This window comes from Symphalangus syndactylus, chromosome 23, assembly GCF_028878055.3.
Source record: "Symphalangus syndactylus isolate Jambi chromosome 23, NHGRI_mSymSyn1-v2.1_pri, whole genome shotgun sequence".
NCBI classification, from domain to species: Eukaryota; Metazoa; Chordata; class Mammalia; order Primates; family Hylobatidae; genus Symphalangus; species Symphalangus syndactylus.
In genome coordinates this window covers 16,189,130-16,208,358 of record NC_072445.2, presented here as the reverse complement: position 1 = coordinate 16,208,358, position 19,229 = coordinate 16,189,130, and the positions used below count along the sequence as shown (strand labels likewise).

Sequence of the window (19,229 nt, the reverse complement as noted above, 5' to 3'; positions counted from 1 at the left end):
ACCAAAGGGTGGCCACAGAGCCTTCATTGCCAAAGCCTTCCTGCGGGCTCAATCCTCTGTCCCCCTCCTGTTGCCAGACATTTCCTGAGAACTGAATACTGCAAGAGCCAGATCTTAAGAATGACAGCAGCCCAGGTCACACCAACGAATTTAGCCCTGCTCTACCCCCATCTTGGGTTGCTGTTCATTCTCTGGGTGTTGGGAGGTGGTTGGGGCATCTGGGCTTTAGCCACAGAGCTGTACATTTAGATGGGCCTTAGCACTCCTTTTAGTTAGTCCACCCTGACTTTGTAGAGGGGAAGTTGGCTGTCACAAGGTCACACAGCCCCATGTGGGCTGAGCCTGGTCACGGAACCAACTCTTTGCAAAGGGCTCTTCTGAGGCACAGCCTGGACTCCCCGGAAGGTTGCTGGCCCTGTCTACCCCACCTGTCTTGTTTTCCTGGGAACAAGTGCCGGTGTTACAGATGAGAATTTTATGACTTCATTTCAGAGAATGCGGCTGGGTACAGTTTGCCTGGTGGGTGCCTAAATTTAAACGAAGTGGGCTGTGGTGGGCGGTAGTGAAGAAGATTGGCTTGGTGCTTTCATTAAAGCACAATGTGTTGGGGGGAGGTTGGGTTTTTATTTTTACTTCACTGAATGAGGGTTGAGCACAGAGCTGAGGTTTCCCCCCCTTTCCTTTTCTTTCCTTTAAAACGATTAAATATCTGTATTTTTATATTCTCACATCAGGTCTGGTGGTGCATTTCACTTTCAGCCTGAGTATAAATGAAAAGTTGAATTGAAATGTTTTTTGCGTTAGTATTGCTGTATTATTATTATTTTGCATTTCCTAATGGCCAAGTGCAGTTGTTGGGCAAGTCTCTTAAGCATCTATAGACCAATTCTGGTTAGACTTGGTTTTTGTTCCCAATCCTGGGCACTCGCTAGCTGAGTGAGCCTGGATATTGTTTCTGAACTTCAGTCTCCTCTCTGGAAAGTGTTGGAAGCAAGGACTAGGTATTAGAATGAATGTGTACATCTGCAGTCCTGTATGTGAAGCCCCGGCTTACTGCACAGCACATGGAGGGTGCTCATGAATTACTGGCTGTGCCTGGCTTCTCTGCTGTGCCTTCCAAGCCTTGCCCCCCGCCAAGGTGGGTGTTGATCAGGGGAGGGTGTAGACAGGATAGCCTGCTGACGGAGGAGGCACGGGATTGGTATGGAGGGATGTGCTGTTGTTAGTGTGTGGTGGGGGGAGAGTTGGAGTTTGGGGGTGACCTGGCTTGTCTCTTTGGAGTATATGGGGAAAGTATCAGAGGCCTGAGCACCCGGACCTTCACCCTAGAGGGGTGCCTTCCTGGGCGTCACCTCACTGATTCTTTGTAGTTAGTCTTCTCAGGCTTTGAAAATCCAGATTTAAAAATCTGGTCTGTTTACTGTTGTATGGTCATAAAAGCAACCTGTTACAGAAATAAGTTGGAACATATAGGAAATCATAGAGAAGAAAATAAAAACATCCATCTTTCTGGAAGAAACCAGTGTGAGGATTTGGAAGTTTACATCCCAGTGTTTTTTTTTTTTTCCTGCATATATACATTGGAGAGCTTGCCTGCTTGTTCATTTTTACAGAACTGGAATCATACTGCACATATTGTTATGTAATGTGCTTTAAAAACTCTATTGTGAGGATTTCCTAGTTGTACACTGCTCTTTTAAAACCTGACTTTCTGTGGTGGCACAGCATTCTATTATGCGGAAGTTCTATAACTTATTTAACCAGCTCCCCTATATTTAGTCATCTAAATTGCCTTCCATTTCTTTTGCTCGTTCACCTAATGCTGCAGTGGATTTGGGAATGCAGATTTTAATAGCTAGGTCACTGTTTTAGGAAAGAAATTCTCTGGTAAAGCACACTGAACTAAATGGTTGCATTAGTTTCAGGCTTTGCCAGGCCTTGCACACTCCCGTGACCTTTGCACTCTGCAGGGAATTCACCATCTGCGTAAGCGCTGTACCTCTCCTGAATCTCCGTTCTGCCCTTTATGTCTCATCGTCCTTCAACCACTTCTCTGAGAAGCCCTCCTTCTCAGGGGCAGAGGGGATGATGAGAGGCCTCGGGTGCCCCAGAAGATACTGGTTCAAGCCCTGACAATGTCACTCACTTGCACAATGACAGTGAAAAATTTGTGATACTTTTTTGAAACCCAGTTTATTTATCTGCAAAATGAGGGAAGGAATGCCTTTCTGGCCAGGTGGTGAGGATGAAATACAGTAATGACCTCTGATGTGCTTTGTAACCTGAAGTACTACAAAGATGCTAGTTATTAGCACCGACCACTTGGCCCACAGCCCTTGACCTGTTTGAGAGATTATTGACAATAGGACCTAGACCGGTGATGTGTGTGGAAGCTGGCTTGCACCAGCTCATGGGAGTTAACTGTGCACGTCTCTTCCCAACTCCATGGCCAGTGGCCCTCGCATCGGCAGCTTGAAACGCCATAGTGGGAGTATTTATACCATGGAAATTGACAACTGCTGTGTGTGTGTGTGTGTGTGTGTGTGTGTGTGTGTGTGTGCCGCTTGTTAAACATTCGTCTTACCAGCGTTTCTCAGGACTTCGTCTCCAGTGTACTCATTTGACATTTGACATATGTTGTCTTGAGTCTGAATTTATAGGTCGCCTTTCATATGTTAATGTCTCATTTCCCCCAGCTGGACTGTAAGCTCTTGAGGGCAGGAATTAGGTATTTGAAGACTTTAATTGCCGGGATGATGGCTATCAGAGACCCATAAAGGAGCCTTTGTGCAAATGAGCTTATCACTTTCAGGGACATGAAAAGATTTTCTGCTAAGACTGATGCTCTGAGGGACCCATGGTATCTATGCAGGCCCATGGCTCAGGCCTCTCTTAATGATCCTTTCTGGATAGGTCTTACACACACAGAATTTCAGTTAGCCTAAAAACTGCCCAGGGTATAATAAAGAGGCTTTATTTCTCTATGTTTCCATCAGTGACTATAATAATAATGGCTAACAAGTAATAGCTAACGTTTATCGATGGTTTGCTGTGTGCCAGGTACGTCCTAAATGCTCTTATGATCATTTTCTTGTTTAATGCTCACTCCAGTCACATAAAGAATACATGATTATTATCCTTGTTTTATAAATAAGGAAACTTAAGTGACTTGGTCATGATTGAGGCACACCCAGGATCAACTGCTCATTCATTCACTCATTCATTTCTTCATTCATTTAGCAGGCATCACACCCCTGCCATGTGCCGGGTGCTGCCCTGGCTGCCAGGATAAACAAAGCCAGCCCCTGCCCTCATGGAGCGTTCCTTCCAATGAGTAAGACAGATGATAAGTAAACGTGTACACATCTACTGCAATGTCAGGTGTCGATGAGGTCTGCGACGAAAATCAGTCATGGGAAGGAGATGGAGGCTGATGGGGCGAGGCTGGGCTTCGGTTGTTTGGATTCCAACTCTGGATGTCTTTCTCCCAGTCCCTGAGACACAGCCCAGCCTGACCCTGGCCAAGCACCTTGCACATACAGGCCTTCATCACATTTTAAGTTTGATTTTATTTTGGGAGCAAAGCTTTACTCTGTGGGGAGGATTCCAGAAGACACATTGAGAGCTCATGGTAAACTCAAATTAGGTACAAATGTACATAGAACCCTCTAGCCCACTGCTTCATGTTCCAAGGGCCTACAGATGTTCTAGGCAGGTAGAGTAGGCGGGAAGGCTGAGGGTGAAGGTGGGGGCAGAAGAATGAGCTCTGTGGTGGCCAGCAGATGGGAGTGTATAGGCTCGTAGGATCCGAGGCCCACAGGACCAGCGGCTTCTTAGAGATCGTGTTCAAAGGGTGCACATGGATGCAGGAGGGCATGGGGGCGGGGGGGCGGGCAGGAGGGCTCCCTGAGGCCATCTGCTGAGACTGTTCACTGGAGGCTGGAGCCCAGCTTTTCATTCCCTGCCCTGTGACTTGTGCAACATCACCCTATCTCCCAGAATTGTTCCCCCCGGCTGGGAAATAATGGCAGATGGGTACAGCAGTCTAGCTTAGGGACCTGTTGAAGGGCAGTCCTTAACCCTAGGCATTTAAGAGCCAGAGTAGATTATAAGGACAGGCTACTCTAACCCTCAAAACATCTTCTGGAAGGTGGGACCTCCTGGTATCAGACAAAAAGTATTTTAGGGTTGCACTCTCCACCCATCCATGCACTGCAGTCCAGTGTAGCTGAGCCAACATTTATTGAGCACCTGCTCCATGTTCGTTTGAGAAGATCTTGAAAAGCCCTGTTCTGGGAGATGGGGGAACTGGGATCCAGTACCTGGTCTCCTGTGAGTAAATTAGCTTTGCGATAACAGCTCTTGGTCCTGGTGTCCTCTGTAGCAGGAAGGGGCTGGCCAAATTGTGTCCATGTCCCCCTTTTGTTCTGACCTCTGTTCTAAGCTGGAGATAAGACAGGGTCCCACTCACAAAGCATTTCAGTCTTTCAGTTCCTTTTCCCAGTGCTGATCCCTCCCTGGAGTGCGGGGCTTGGGCAGGTGTTTGGAGAGGCCCGAGTAACCTGCAGAGCCGGCTCGTGTATTTCTTGGTCTGTGGGTGTCAAGTGTTTTTTCCCCTTGCCCCCAGCTGTAAGCCACTTGGTACTAACTAGTGGTTAAGTGACCATTGCCCACACAGTGCACTCCCCACAAAGTAAAGCTCGCCCACAACTGTTTTCCTAGCACCCCCACTGTTGACGGGAGCGGTGAACTTTTGGCTGTACTTTCCTGAGGGCCGGGTGGTTGTGATTTCTGTCTTTCGTACGGTCCTGTGTGTCTCAGAACAGTACAGAGCCTCCTCATCCTGGTCTCTCCGACGGCCTCCCACTGAAACCTTACAGTGATACCAGTGCGAACGCATAAGCTTCAAAAATAAAAAGTTATGAGGTGAGGAAGCAACAGGAAGTGGGGAAGCGAGTAGAACAAAGCTTGCGATATGTACTCAGAACGCTGTTGACCTTTTTTTTCTTTTTAAAATCACATAGCTCTCTCAAATGGTTGGGGTAGAAGCTCTTGTTTGTTTTAAATGGTTGTGCCTCTTACGAGGCCTGTGGAGAGAATGAGTAGTGAGTGTGAAACAAGTTTAGGGAAGATGTAACTCCCCCTCCACACACACAGAACTTGGCAAAAGGTATGCAAATTCATGTCAGAGGCTGTTGATCCTTTCACTCTACTTTGCTTAATTAAAGGCTGGGAAAGTTATTTAAATTGTGCCTCTTGTATATCTTCGTTTGTAGGACTAGATTAGCTCTTGGACTCGAAGACATGGGGAAAGTAGAATTCTCCCCTGACACTTTTTCTTTCTCTGCTTCTACCTCCGTTTTTCATTTCCACCTGATGACTTGAAGAAGGAGAGAGGCGATTCAATAATTAGTTTCCAGGATTGTAAAGGGCGCACGTATATTAACTTTAACAAAACCCCATCAAGCTTAACATGCCTCCTGTTGGGGAAGGCACATTTCACACATACAAGGGACAAGTCACTGGCTGGCCAGATGGAGAGAGAGATTGTTCCTTTAGACAACTAGCTTTTCGTTTGAAGAGCAAACGTGGTCTTGAGAAATGAAGCTTCTGATAGGCACTCCCTCTTGGGATATTTTAGCTCACTTAGCTCAGGTTGAGTTAGTTCTGTAGGGGCTTTCGTGGGTTTGACCTCACAATAATAGCTGTGCTAATGATAAGAGCTATGTGTTTGTGTGGGCTTCACCTGAATTGCCTCATTTTACCTTCCTATCAAGCGTTTGAAGTTGGGAGGGAAGGCATTATAGGTGCTTAATCAATGATGGCTGGATAATATTAATAATAAAAGAATGAAAACAGGAATGGTGAGCCCATGCTTGCTGGGCACATTCTTTGGGGTTCAGAGGCTCCATGCTGGGTCACCGGTCCAGTCTTATTTAACACTAAGGGATGCCAATGGAGAGATGGACAATGGAGACCTCCAGCAGTGACCCGAAGTGATGGAGCAGTGTCCTGCCTCTTAGTTCACTCTCGTCACAGCCTGCGTCTCCCACGTTGCCTTCACTGGCATCAGTTTCTAAGAGGGCTGGGCTTGGGGTGTGGTCTGTAGCCTGGCAATAGAATGTCTCTCTAGGGCCAGCTTTCCCTTGTCCAGGGCACATCCTGACTCGGAATCCTCCAGCTTTGCTGATGGATAGGCAAACTGGCCACTGACACACAGAGGTACCTTGCTTCTTGTCTGTGCCACAGCCTTGCAGATTTCAGTGTCAACTGTATTCTACTGGAAGTGCACCAGGGAGTGGGCTATTTTAAAGAAAAGCTAATGGTTTGTCTTGATTTTTTCTTTTTTAAGTACCCCCTCTCTCCAATTCTATCTTATGTCCATGGTATTTTGGCTTTGTCATTCTCAGACTGTGTTTTAAGGCCTGCTCTGAGTGTCTAGGTTCCAGTCTTGGTGGAAGGATTCAGTAACAGAGGCTGTTTTCACCTGCAAGACCCCCTAGGCACACAGTGCATCCAAACTGATCCACACTGGGGCCCATGACTTGGATACCTGCCTGCCTTCCTGTGGTTTCATTTCTGTTTTGTTTTGTTTTGTTTTTTTTCTCTAATCTTGTTTGGTAGAGGCATGGAAGCCATAAGCTGGACTGTCTGCTAATTCAGTGAAGTTGTACACAATGAATGGAACACATAAGGCATGAGACTGAAACCATTTTTAAAAACCGAGCCGATTGCCTCTCATGGCTGTTTGACACTCCTGGGCTAATTCTGGGAGTTCTAATCAACTTACTAACGGAATTCTCACCTTCTGAAAAACCCAAGCCTTAGGTGTCTCTTACTCTGGCAGTGACACCAAGCTGTTTAAAGGTGTGCTAGGTGGTGGTAACTGGCATTTTTCAGGTGGATGAAACTTGGGGGAATGTACGGAGAGCTTTCAGGCAGATCTCTTGGCAGTCTGATTTTCAGCTTTTTATGGAAGCTGTACCAACTTGACTGTGGTTGGCGGCAACTGTGCGGACTTGATGCCAGGCCAGCCAGCACTGAGTTGAGACTGTGTAAGTGTGCTGAGCTCATATTTTTCCTGCTCTTCTGGTTTTGAAGGTTGGGCATCATCTACCTGCGTAATAGATGATTAAAAACAGATGAAAAATAATTCGAACCCAGCTTCACGTTAGTATTTCCCATCCTGTTCCAGTACTGCCTGGATAAAGTTGCCTTAAAAACAAAACAAAACAAAAAACAATGAAATCAAAACTGTATCTTTTAACATTTATTTGAGTTCAGCCCAGGTTCTCTTATCTCCCAGTTGGTTTTGATGCCCTGATAGCCAGGCAGCTTGCTGGCTAGAATCTTTCATGTTAAATGCAGTGTCTTGGGCTGGGTGCAGTGGCTTATGCCTGTAATCCCAGCACTTTGGGAGGTGGAGGCGGGAAGATCGCCAGCCTGGGCAACAAAGTGAGACCCTGTCTTTACTAAAAATGTAAAAATTAGCCAAGCGTGGTGGCATGTACCTGTGATTCCAGCTACTTGGGAGGCTGAGATGGGAGGATGGCTTGGGACTGGCAGGCAGAAGTTGCAGTGAGCTGAGATTGTGCCACTGCACTCTTGCCTATACGACAAAGCCAGACTCTGTCTCAAAAAAAAAAAAAAAAAAAAAAAAAGGTAGCATCTTGGTTTACTGATGTAAAAATTCTTGTGGGAAATGTGGCCCCGAATGTGAACATATGAAATTGGCTTTTTTCCCCCCAATTAAAAAGTGATTCACTATCTTTGTTTGATTATTGAAGTACTATAATGAATTCAGTGTTCAGCACTGGGGAGGCGTTGCCTCCCACACTCACCCATGAACAGAGCGAGTGCATTTGAACATAAAATTAATAGAGTTTGTGGCTTAGAAAACCACCTTGTCATTAACCACCAGTGCATGCCAGCCTGAAAGATGTTCTTGTGCCAGAGTAAACCACAAGGTTGTGGAAAAACGTAAAGGAAATGGGGGGTAACTTAATAGTAAAAGGCAAAGGCTGGTAGGTAGGGGATATGTTGGAGGGGCTACAGAATAGAGAAAGAAGGAAAGAAAGCTAAGTCTGGCTGGAGCTTCTCAGCCCTTAGGCAGGCTTGTACTTCGCTAGTGAGAAGTTTGAGCGTGTGAGCTAAATATTGATGTTCTAGTTTCTGCATTTCCTTAGATTTGTATTTTGAAACTTCTGAGAAAAGGCAGTGAAAAGGAAATAGATTACATTTTTTGGGGCAGAGTGGGTTTACCCCCAGTGGCCCATCTTTGTTAAATTAGACTTAATTCTTAGATCTTGTGTATAAAACAACAGCAAAATTTTTTTAAATCCCCCAAAATAAATAAAAATTTAGACTTAATTCATCTAGGACAGTAGTTCTCAAGTCGGGGTGGTTTTTGCCTTCAGGGGACATTTGGCAATATCTGCAGACATTTTTGGGTGTCATAATTGGTGATGGTGGTGATGATGGTAGGGGGTGCTGGCAAGTGATAGGTAAAGGCCAGGGATGCCGCTAAACATCCTACATGTACAGGAACCCCCTCTCCAACAAAGAATGATCAGCCTGAATGTCAATAGTTGTGAAATCTTGACCTAAGAGCTTAGTTGCTGCCCATCTCATCCTCAGAGAGAGCAGTGTCTCAGCACTGGCCTGTGAGAAGAACATCCTTCTGCTGAAATGCAACCCCCAGCCCCGGAGAGCTTCCCAACCAAAGATCCGGAAGGGTCCCAGGAGTTGGCTTCTTGATCTATCTGTGATAATTTTGCAGCTTAGAGGTGTTTCCGCCTTTTCCTTCTAACATTTCTCCATCACGTCTTGTTGCTACACAGACCTGTCCCCTAACATTAATTCTCTAATCCAGTGCCTTTTGTCCACGCTCTACGCCAAGTGCTACAATTTGGGTTTTTCTTGCTTTTCTATCTGTTCTACCCATTGGAGGAGTCTTTGGTCCTCTTTAGGGAATCTGCTTTTCTTTCTTTCTTTCTTTCTTTCTTTTTTTTCTTTTTTTTTTGAAACAAGGTCTTGCTATGTCGCCTAGGCTGGAGCACAGTGGCGTGATCTCGGCTCACTGTACCCTCTGCCTCTTGAGGTCAAGTGATTCTCCTGCCTCCGTCTCTGAGTAGCTGGGACTACAGGCACCTGCCACCAGGCACTTTACTAGTCTTTACTAAAAATACAGTCACGGTATGTCAGAACCTGAGACATTTGAACTGATAACATGGCAAAACCCCTTCTCTACTAAAAATACAGTGCCTGACACTGTATTTTTAGTAAAGACCGGGTTTCGCCACGTCGGCCTCAAACTCCCAACCTCAGGTGATTCGCCCACCTCGACCTCCCAAAGTGCTGGGATTACAGGTGTGAGCCACCGCACCTGGTCAGAATCTGCTTTTTTTCTATCCCAAAACAGAGGTTAATGAATCTCTGAATTGTTATTCTGCATAGGGTATGTTCTGTGTGCCATTTCCCCCCATATAGAGAATTAAAACTGTGAACTATTTAATAAACTATAGGCTTACTGCCAGTCAACTGTAAAACACATACCTCTTTCAGGCCACTTTTTGACAAGTTTCAGGTTAGAATGATAGCATATTAAATTATTAGGCAGTTTTATGACTGTGCAGAGAAGATTTATTCTTTGATGAATAAATATTGCTGTAGCCCAATTTAGAACTTGACAAATGCTGATTTACAGCTTAAAATATAAGGGTTATTTTATGATGAAGTGGCAGTGGTGGTGGGGTAGGTTTAAAAGTGATGTCAGTGGTGCCTTTGAGTAATATGCCATTAAAACACTGCCACAGGCAGAGCTGCAGGGAGGATTCTCAGGTGGTTTCTAGAGGGGCCTGCCACTCCGGATAGGTTTCGGGGTCCAGGTCTCTTTGTGATGCACACTCTCAGCTGATAGTGCTTGGAGGCATTATTGAAAGTGTGAGTGCCCCTGCGTCCCTGGCAGTTGTTATTACAGTGCACCTTCTAAAGGATTCTGCCTGCCTGTCCACGTAACTTCAGGGTGGTGGTGGCCCCAGTGTCAGTGACTCTACATTTTTCAGATGATGGGAAGGTAATTTTGAGGAAGAACATTTTCAAAACCCTGTTAAGAAGAGAAGCTGGTGAGCTCCTTGTGTATTCTTATTGTGTTGATCATCCTACTTTTGAATCAGAAAACCAGGACCAGGTCGGGTGCAGTGGCTCACACCTGTAATCTCAGTACTTTGGGAGGCCAAGGCAGGTGGATCACTTGAGGTCAGGAGTTTGAGACCAGCCTGGACGACATGGCAAAACCCTGCCTCTACTAAAAATACAAAAATTAGCCGGGCGTGGTGGCACACCCTGTAATCCCAGCTACTCGGGAGGCTAAGGCAGGAGAATCGCTTGAACCTGGGAGGCGGGGGTTGCAGTGAGCCGAGATCGCACCACTGCACTCCAGCCTGGGCAACACGGACATGGTGAAACCCCATCTTTACCAAAAATAGAAAAAACTAGCTGAGCGTGGTACCAAATGCCTATAGTCCCAGCTACTCAAGAAGCTGAAGTGGGAGAATTGCTTGAACCCAGGAGGTGGAGGCTGCAGTGAGCTGAGATCGTGCTACTGCACTCCAGCCTGGGTGACAGAGTGAGACCCTGTCTTAAAAAAAAAAAAACAACAAAACACACACACACAAAAACCCAAAAACCCAAAGACAAAATGAACAACAACAACAACAACAGCAACAAAACCCTGAGACATTTGAACTGACGAGTATGGATACTTATAGGAATAGAGGATTTAAAATTGTAGCTGACCGTAATGTGTGTTGCATGCATGCACACATGGTGATGGTAGAACTAGATCAGTTACTTAGAAACTTTTTCTTTTTGCTTTGCTTCCTATTGATTTAATAGTTGAGGTGTGTACATGATATAAAATTTGCAAGTTATGAAGAGTCTAAAGTGGGTTAAATAATTGTTTCTGCCCCCAGCTACCCATTTTTCCTCTCTATAGGTAACCACTTTTATTAGCTTTTGGGGTATCTTTTCAAAGATAATCTATGCATATAAACGTGTATATGAATACGTACTATTTTTCAACAACTGTTGGCATACTATTCATGTTATTCTGTGGCTTGCTTGTCTTACCTAGCAATATACATTGAAAATTATTCCATACTGTGACATAGAGGGTGCCCTTATTCTTTTAAAACATTTTTTCCTTTATTCTTTTTTATAGCTGCATAACATTCTGTTTTACAGAAGAATCATAAGTTACTAAAGCAACCCTCCAAATGGTGGATATTGTAGTTATTTCCAATCTTTTGTTATAAATCATACTGCAGTGAGTATCCTTGTATATGTTTTATTTTGCATATATAGGAGTATGTCTGTAGGATAAATTCCTAGAAGTGGAATTGCTGGTAAAAGCATCTCTACATTTGTGATATTGATAGACATACTAAGTATCCTTTCAAGGAGGTTGTAGCAGTTTACACCGAAACCATCAATGAATGAGACATCCTCACCACTGTGTTGGTGAGGATGTCTCATTCATTGATGAGTTACCAGTAAGTTATCAGACTTTTTTATCTTTGCCAATCTGATGGATGAAAATTGGTATCTCAGTTTTAATTTGTATTTCTTTTATGAGTATGGTTGAACATCTTTTCACAAGTTTAAGATTCATTTGTGTTTTCTTTTGATTCATAGTCTGTCCATGTTTCTGTTGAGTTGTTGGTCTTTCCAAGTCTTTTAGATTTGGCATCTCTTTGACCTATTTCTGTATTTGGTGTAGCCCACTCTGGGGACTGAGGCAGCCTGTGCATTCAAATGAGGCTTGGTGAGTGGGATGGATCAACTCTCTGGTGATGAAAATGAGCCCATTTTCTTGGGTGTGGCCATTGCTGCATTGGAGGCTGCTGGGGGCTCCAAGCTTGGTGGTTTCTGGTCCTCACCCCTGCAGTGCTCGTCAGAGCGGGGAACAGTCTGACTCATATGGAGAGCAAGTGCCTCCTGGTGGGTTGAACACGTGAGGAAGGGTTGGTGGGGAGATGGACACAAACGAGACTAGGAAAGCCAGGGTCAGGAGGAGGAAGGGGGTGTTAGGGGGTATCCAGAGCACCAAGTATTTGCATTTAGGCAGTTTCATAGGATGGAGGCATGATAGTGACAGTGGAGATTTTCAAATACACAGTGTCCAAGAAGTCAGGAGAAATAGGATACATTTGGATTTAAACGGTATGTGAGTTACATTTTCAAAACTATGCTCAATATGTTTTTGTTTTTCAAGACAAGGTCTCACTCGGTCACCCAGGCTGGAGTGCAGTGGAGTACAGGGACAGAATCTCAGCTCACTGTAGCCTTGACCTCCTGAGCTAAAGCAATCCTCCTACCTCAGCCTCCCTAGTAGCTGGGACTACAGGTGTGCACCACCACACTCAGCTAATTTTTTTATTTTTTGGAGAGCCAGGGTCTTGCTATCAATATGTTTTTTGCCCCAACCTCCAGACAACTTTTCAGATGTTTATCTAAACACAAAGCAGTGGTTCTCAACTGGGAGTGATTTTGCCCCAAACCCACCCCACGCCGCAAGCCCCAAGAGGCATTTGGCAATGTCTGGAGACATTTCAGTTGCCGTGTTCTGGGAGATGGAGAAGAAGGAGAATCCTACTGGCATCTAGTGGGTGGAGGCCAGGGATGCTACTAAATGTCCTTCAGTGCAGAGGACAGCTCCCTATTTTAGCCCCAAATCCCACGTTCAAATGTACATGGGATGTTGGTTGTTAATATGAAAAAAAAAAAAGCATCTCGAATCCACTGTTTCCTTCTGTTTTCAGACTTTTTGGACACTCTTTTATGGCACAGTGGGACTCACTGATTTACATTCAGAAAAACTTCACCTGAAAAGGTGTGGAGGCCTAGGAAAAACATGGAGAATTTTAGTTGAAAGTGCAACCAGCACACTGTTTTTAAAATACGTCAGTACCCTGTGTCCTAACTTTTCAGACTGTGAGAGGTGAGACCTGTCAGTGACCACTGGTTCCACCCTACTGCCTTCTGCTTGGCAGCTTTTTTTTTTTTTTTTTTTTTAATCATGTCTTTGAGAAGGATTTTGCTAAGAGGATCATTCTTTCTCTTAAGCATACTCTAGACACAGGAGATAGAATGTTTTAACCTGAGGCTGAAAGGCTCTGAAAGGGTCATTGATGCATCAGGTGGCATTTTCAGTGTGTCCGTGCTCCCCACATGGTGAGACCCTGTTGTGCTATGAGTCTCCTGTGCCCTCAGGATGCCTGTCTCTGGGTGGCCTTCCATGTCCAACCCTGGAGACTCTGAGGAACCGTAGAAATACCCAAGGATTTGGGTACCACACTTGGGAACCACACTGAAGGGTTGAAATCTTCACGCCTCACTCCTCACCTGTTCATTATTTTGGGCAGACCTCAGTTGCCTTGTCCGTAAAATGGGAATAGTATTAGCACTGTAATGAGGATTAACTGAGTATGGGAAAGTACTTAGAATAGTGCCATTAAGTATTATAATTGTGATGATGATTATTATTGGTTTCAGCCATTGGCAGTTTCAGCATTCTTGCCCCTCCTCTTCAGTCCTGTGGAAACCCTTTGCCAAGAACAGCCAGCACGCTAGATTCCAGGGGAGCCTCTAATGGCCTCCGTGAGCCCTCCTGTGCTTGAATGCTTCTCCCCGAGTCTGGGGTGGGCTCTGCTTCTCCCAGGAGGTGCTGAAGCTTGTGCTGAGCCAGTTCCCCTCCCTCCTCATTCACCCTTCCCTCCTCCGTTGAGGGAGGAGTGGCCCTGCCTCTCTGAGATGGGCTCCTTATCCTGAAAGCTGAGAAGATGGTTGTAGAACCCAGCTTCAATCAGGGCTGGGCTGGTGGGTTCCCTGCTCTTGGTCCTCAAGGTGCATTTCAGCTCAGCCTCACCACAGTCACCAGAAACAGCTATTTATAAAATGAGGACAGCCTTTGGTCCGACCCTATAAACAGTCTTACTAGGAAGTCGTTAGGTGAAGCTAATTTTTAATTTCTTTTCATTCAGCATGGAGCTTCATATTCAGATAGGTTAATGGCTAGGGATCACAAGGTCTTATGCCTGGGTGGGTGGTCCAATCCCTGTATTTGGTGGTTTCTTAAAACTAGGCGCTGGTTGGACCAGCACCTTGTTTTAAGAAACCACCAAATACTGAGACGCCTTATGGGATGCATTGAGGTGACAGAGGGAAAGAGGCAGATAAACCCTGTCTCCAGGAACTTGTAGTCCAATGGGGGCAGCACAGCCCCTGCCATCAGGGACTCCCAATCTGTTAGGGAGACACAGCCTCTGTCCTCAGGGAGCCCCCGTCTGAGGGGGAAGGCATAGGAGGAGGTGCAGGATGAATTCAGTCTGATGGTGAAACAGTTCATGTTCTCCAGGACCTCCCGGTCTGATGGGGGAGAGACAAACCCTGCTCATCCAGCCTGATGGAAGATATTTGAGTCTTGCTTTCTGACTCAGTTTGATGATGTGTGATACAAAGAGAATCCTCATGGAAATGGATGTTTCCATTCTTAAACCCCTAACTTTCTTTCTCCCAGGACAGAAGCGGAGGAGGCAGGAGGAGAGTGTGGCAGCCTGGGCAGAAGAGATGTAGTGGTGCCTGCTGATGTGGCCCCTCTGTGGGCCCAACCCCACCCTGGAGCCCGTGCAGAGGCTGTGCTATCTTTAGTGGTTGCCCTTTGTAATCTTTAGAGGACATTGCTGACGTGGCTGTTTCCTGGGTTGGACCTTTTTCCCTAGAGAGCCATGCCCTTTGGGGAGTGAGAAATTGCTACAAGGTGGGGCTGGTGGTGGGGAATTGTTGGGGGCTTCTCGAACTTGGCTGCTGTTCCCTACTTTCTCTCAAGTCAGAAAGTGAGACTTTTAGACTCTTTGGGCAATCAGTCTTAGGGTCAGAAAATAGGACTTTTGAAGAAAAGACATAAAATATCATCTAACCTGACCTTCTCATGTCACAGAGGAGAATATGGAGGCCCAGAGAAGGGAAGGGTTTTTATTAGCATCACACACTGCTTAGAGGCTATGCTGGGCTTCAGCCTGGCTCCTGAGTCTAGTCCTCTCATTGGCATGCCCCACACAGGCTGCCTGGTAATAGCAGTGGTCGGGGAAGTCCTATTAAGGCTTGGTCAGGTCAGTTGTTCCCTGGCTCAGAGCCCTGCATGCTCCATCTCCCCCAGAGAAAAGTCCAAGGGCCTAGCTGTGGCCTCAGGGCCTGTCTGCCCTGGCTCTCACCACCCCCACACACCCCTCACATTGCTAACCTGTCCCCCCCTCCTCACTCTTACCACACTGGACTCCTGGTTGTTCTCGAGATTCCCACCTCGGGGCCTTTGCACTTGCTGATCTTTTGCCTGGAATATCTTTCCCCAGGTATCTGCGTGGCTGAACTCCACTCTTCCTCCAGAGACCCCTGCCCCAACCGTCGCAGATAAAACGCCCTCCCTCCTCACCATTCTCGATCCCTCTCCTCCTGTATTCCTTTTCTCCAGAGCCTTTATCACCGTCTGGCATGGCATATAGATATTTATTTAACTTTCTTTGTTTCCTCCCTGTGGAACGTAAACACCAAAACTTGTTCTGTTTTGTTCACTACTCTGTCCCCAGCACCTAGAACATGCCTGGCACAGGCTGGGCATGATGGCTCACACCTGTAATCCCATGTCATCCCAGCACTTTGGGAGGCCAAAGTGGGTGGATTGCTTGGGCTCAGGATTTCAAGACCAGCATGGGCAACATGGCGAAACTCTGTCTCTACCAAAAATACAAAAATTATCCAAGTGTGGTGGTGCACACCTGTGGTCCCAGCTGCTTGGGAGGCTGAGGTGGGAGGATTGTTGATGCCTGGAAAGTCAAGGCTGCAGTGAGCTGTGATTGCGCCACTGCACTCCAGCCTGGGTGACAGAGCGAAACTCTGTCAAATAAACAAATAAATAAATAAATAAATAATACATGCCTGACACATAGTAAGTGCCCAGTATCTATCTGTTGACAGAAGGAAGGGAGCAAAGGTGGCAGGGAGGGGAGGAAGGAAAGGTAAACACAAATGGAAATGAAAGGCCTCCAGGCACTTGGTGTTAAGGATGGTTTGATTTGGTTAGTCTCCTCTATAGGAAAAGGACACAATGGGCTGGGGTGGTGGAGACTCCATTGCTTTGCATTGGCCATGTGGATCCATCTCTTTGGCATGGTAGGCTGGCAACATTTCCCAAGCTCCATTCATCCTGCATGGTCTCCCATGCAGTCTACCATGCCTAGACTCCCTTTTCTGGCAAGGAAAAGACATGTACTAGAAGATGAGCTGAGGACCCAGGGAAAGACTGTTGGGGGCGGTACACACAAAATATATTAAAAAAAATTTTTTTTTTTGAGACAAGCCCTCACTCTGTCACCCAGGCTGGAGTGCAGTGGTGCCATCACGGCTTACTGCAGACTCTACCTGCTGGGTTCAATTGATCCTCCCACCTCAGCCTCCTGAGCAGCTTGGGACTACAGGTGCATGCCACCAAGCCTGCCTATTTTTTAAAAAATTTTTAGTAGAGACAGTGTCTTACTATGTTGTCCAGGCTAGTCTCGAACTCCTGGACTCAAGCGATCTGCCTGCCTTGGCCTTCCAAAGTGCTGGGATTAGAGGTATGAGCCACCGGCCCAGCCTACAATAAATAAATTTTGATTGTGTTCATAAAATTGGGAGGTTGGGAGGGGAAGCTGAAAGCTCCCAGGTTTAGGTCCTGCCCCTTTTTTGTGGGTGGCCTTGGACAGTTACTTCCCCTCTCTCAGCCTCAGCTTCCTCATGTATAGAATAAGAATTGGACTAGGCATCAACTCTCCTAGGGATCCATGCAGATGGGCTTCAGGGGTCCTTGCCTCAGACAGACCAGGGCCAGTGATCTAGGTTGTTCCCAAGGTCCCTTCTAGTACTGACATCCGTGTAGACCTCTGCATTTGAAATTCTGCCCTCTTTGGACTGAATATCAGCTTTTTGATGAAACCATGACTTTCTTGATAAGCTGAAAATAAAGGTGACAGTTAAAAAAAGTAAATATTTAAAAAGTTTTCTCAGTGCCGGTTACTTTAGTAAATGGGTTTTTTTTTTTCTTTTTTCTTCTTGGTCTCAATCTATAAGCGATCACAAGATCAAACAAGTTTCAGTTTGAGTTCCCTCTGCTTGACAGTCTGAGCCTGTATCGCCTTGACTTATCAAGTTTGCTTTCAGCTAGTCTAGCTGTTTTGGGGAGGCCTTACCAGCCAAGTGTTCAGCCCTCAGGGTAGGAAGATGTGGTCTTGGGCTTTCTTTGGAAGCTGGTACCCCTCAACCACTTATCTCCACCTCCCTTCAACCCCTCACCTGCCCCTCAACCTGGCCAATGAGCTGTTATAACACAGCAGTAATAGTCCCACTAGCTTTGGGAAGATCAGCAAATTCTTCCCCCTTCCCAATCCCTTGCCTCTTACCCAGAACTAGCTACATAATTTACTGGGCTCAGTGCAAATGAAAATGTGAGGCCTCTTGATTAAAAATCATTAAGACTTTCAAGATGGTGACAAGAGCACATTCAGCAAGCGTGGGGTCCTGTGAGACTGCACAGGCTGCATGTCCCTAAAGCCGGTGCTGCCCTTGCCACTTCCATCTTAGGTTACCAGGACCAACCATGGAGATGTATATAACACAATCTGAGAGGCACTGAACATTCCCTTGGAAGGAATTTGAGTTATTTCTGTCATGGCCTGTGAGATTCAGGGCTGCTATCCTGAGCCACTGTGTGTTTGGAAAATCCATACAACTAGGTAGGGAGGGTTTGGACGGTGCCCATGAGTCCTGGTAGAAGGGGCAGAGAAGGATGATTTATAAATGTTCATACTGCCCAAGCAGCCCCACAGATGCTGACAGCATCATTTGTTCTGTCCTTTACAAAGTATTTTCATGGATAAATGAAATGTGGTATATCCATACAATGGAATGTTACTCATCCATAAAAACAGTTGGAGTACTGATACATGCTACAACATGGATGAACCTTGAAGACATTATGCTGAGTGAAAGAAGCCAGTCACAAAAGGCCATATGGTGTACAATCCCATTTATAGGAAATGTCCGGAATGGGCAAATCCATAGAGATAGAAAGCAGCTGTCAGGAGGAGAGAGGAAAAGAGAGTGACTGCGAATGGGTATGGGGTTTCTTTGGGATGACAAGAATGTCCTGAAATAAAGTAGTCATAGTAATAGTTGTACCACCTTGTGACTATGCTAAAAATCAGTGAATTGTACACTTTAAAAAAGAGTGAAGTTTTTGGTATGCTAATTAAATTTTTATTTTTAGGCCTGGCACAGTGGCTCACGCCTGTAATTCCAGCACTTTGGGAGGCCGAGACAGGTGGATCACCTAAGGTCAGGAGTTTGAGATCAGCCTGACTGACATGGTGAAACCCCATCTCTACTAAAAATACAAAAATTAGCCGGTCATGGTGGCTCACACCTGTAATTCCAGCTACTTGAGAGGCTGAGGAAGGAGAATCGCTTGAACCTGAGAGGCAGAGGTTGCAGTGAGCTGAGATCACGCCACTGTACTCCAGCCTGGCGACAGAGCGAGACTCCGTCTCAAAAAAAAAAAAATTAGCTAGACGAAAAGTCATGAAGATTTCAACATTTAACCCTCTCCCCTCTGCCCTTCTGGGTGTTGATTCAGCACAGGAGCGGCCTTCTGCCTTCCATGTGCATCTCCCTCTTGCTCCTGTCTCTCCCCTACCCCAGCCACAGATCATCTCTCAGACATCCCTCAAGCAAAGCCTGTTTTCCAGGAACGATCCTCTGGAAGCATTCATGCTGAGCGGATATGTGGCTGCTAAGCCTTAGCCTCTCCAAGGCATTTGCATATTAGCTTATAAAAGGAGAAACCTTTTAGGTGAGAGGAATGAACGTTTAATTTTAGAATTCCAAGTAAGAGCAAGCATGTGTGAAAGGTTTTTATTTTGTTTGGGGTGGGAGTGCTCAGTGCCCTGGAACTGGGGGTGGCCAGGCCCCCTTCACACTGATTGGGCTGACCCCAGCACTTGGGGAGCTTGGTGGTGAGCAGTAGGCCGAGAAACATCCCCTTCAGGACAAGCAGTTTCCCCCAGACCCAGCCACACCGCCTTCACAGTTCCCAAAGGGGGGACATTGTGACTTTTGAGGCTGCTAGGAGGAGACAGCTT

At 46.0% G+C, this 19,229-nt stretch overlaps 1 protein-coding gene across 44 annotated transcripts in view; it reads left to right on the top strand.

Moving 5' to 3' along the window:
* TRERF1 (transcriptional regulating factor 1) overlaps positions 1-19,229 on the top strand; it is a 292,890-nt gene that overhangs the window by 121,891 nt on the left and 151,770 nt on the right. For 2 of the 44 annotated variants that reach the window (XM_063633065.1, XM_055264112.2), the window contains exon 1: positions 370-519. The exons of the other annotated variants lie outside the window; for them this stretch is intronic. The gene's annotated coding sequence lies outside the window, so the exon portion shown is untranslated. Of the gene's footprint in view, positions 1-369; positions 520-19,229 lie in introns of those variants that run through there. 44 annotated transcript variants of the gene reach the window in all.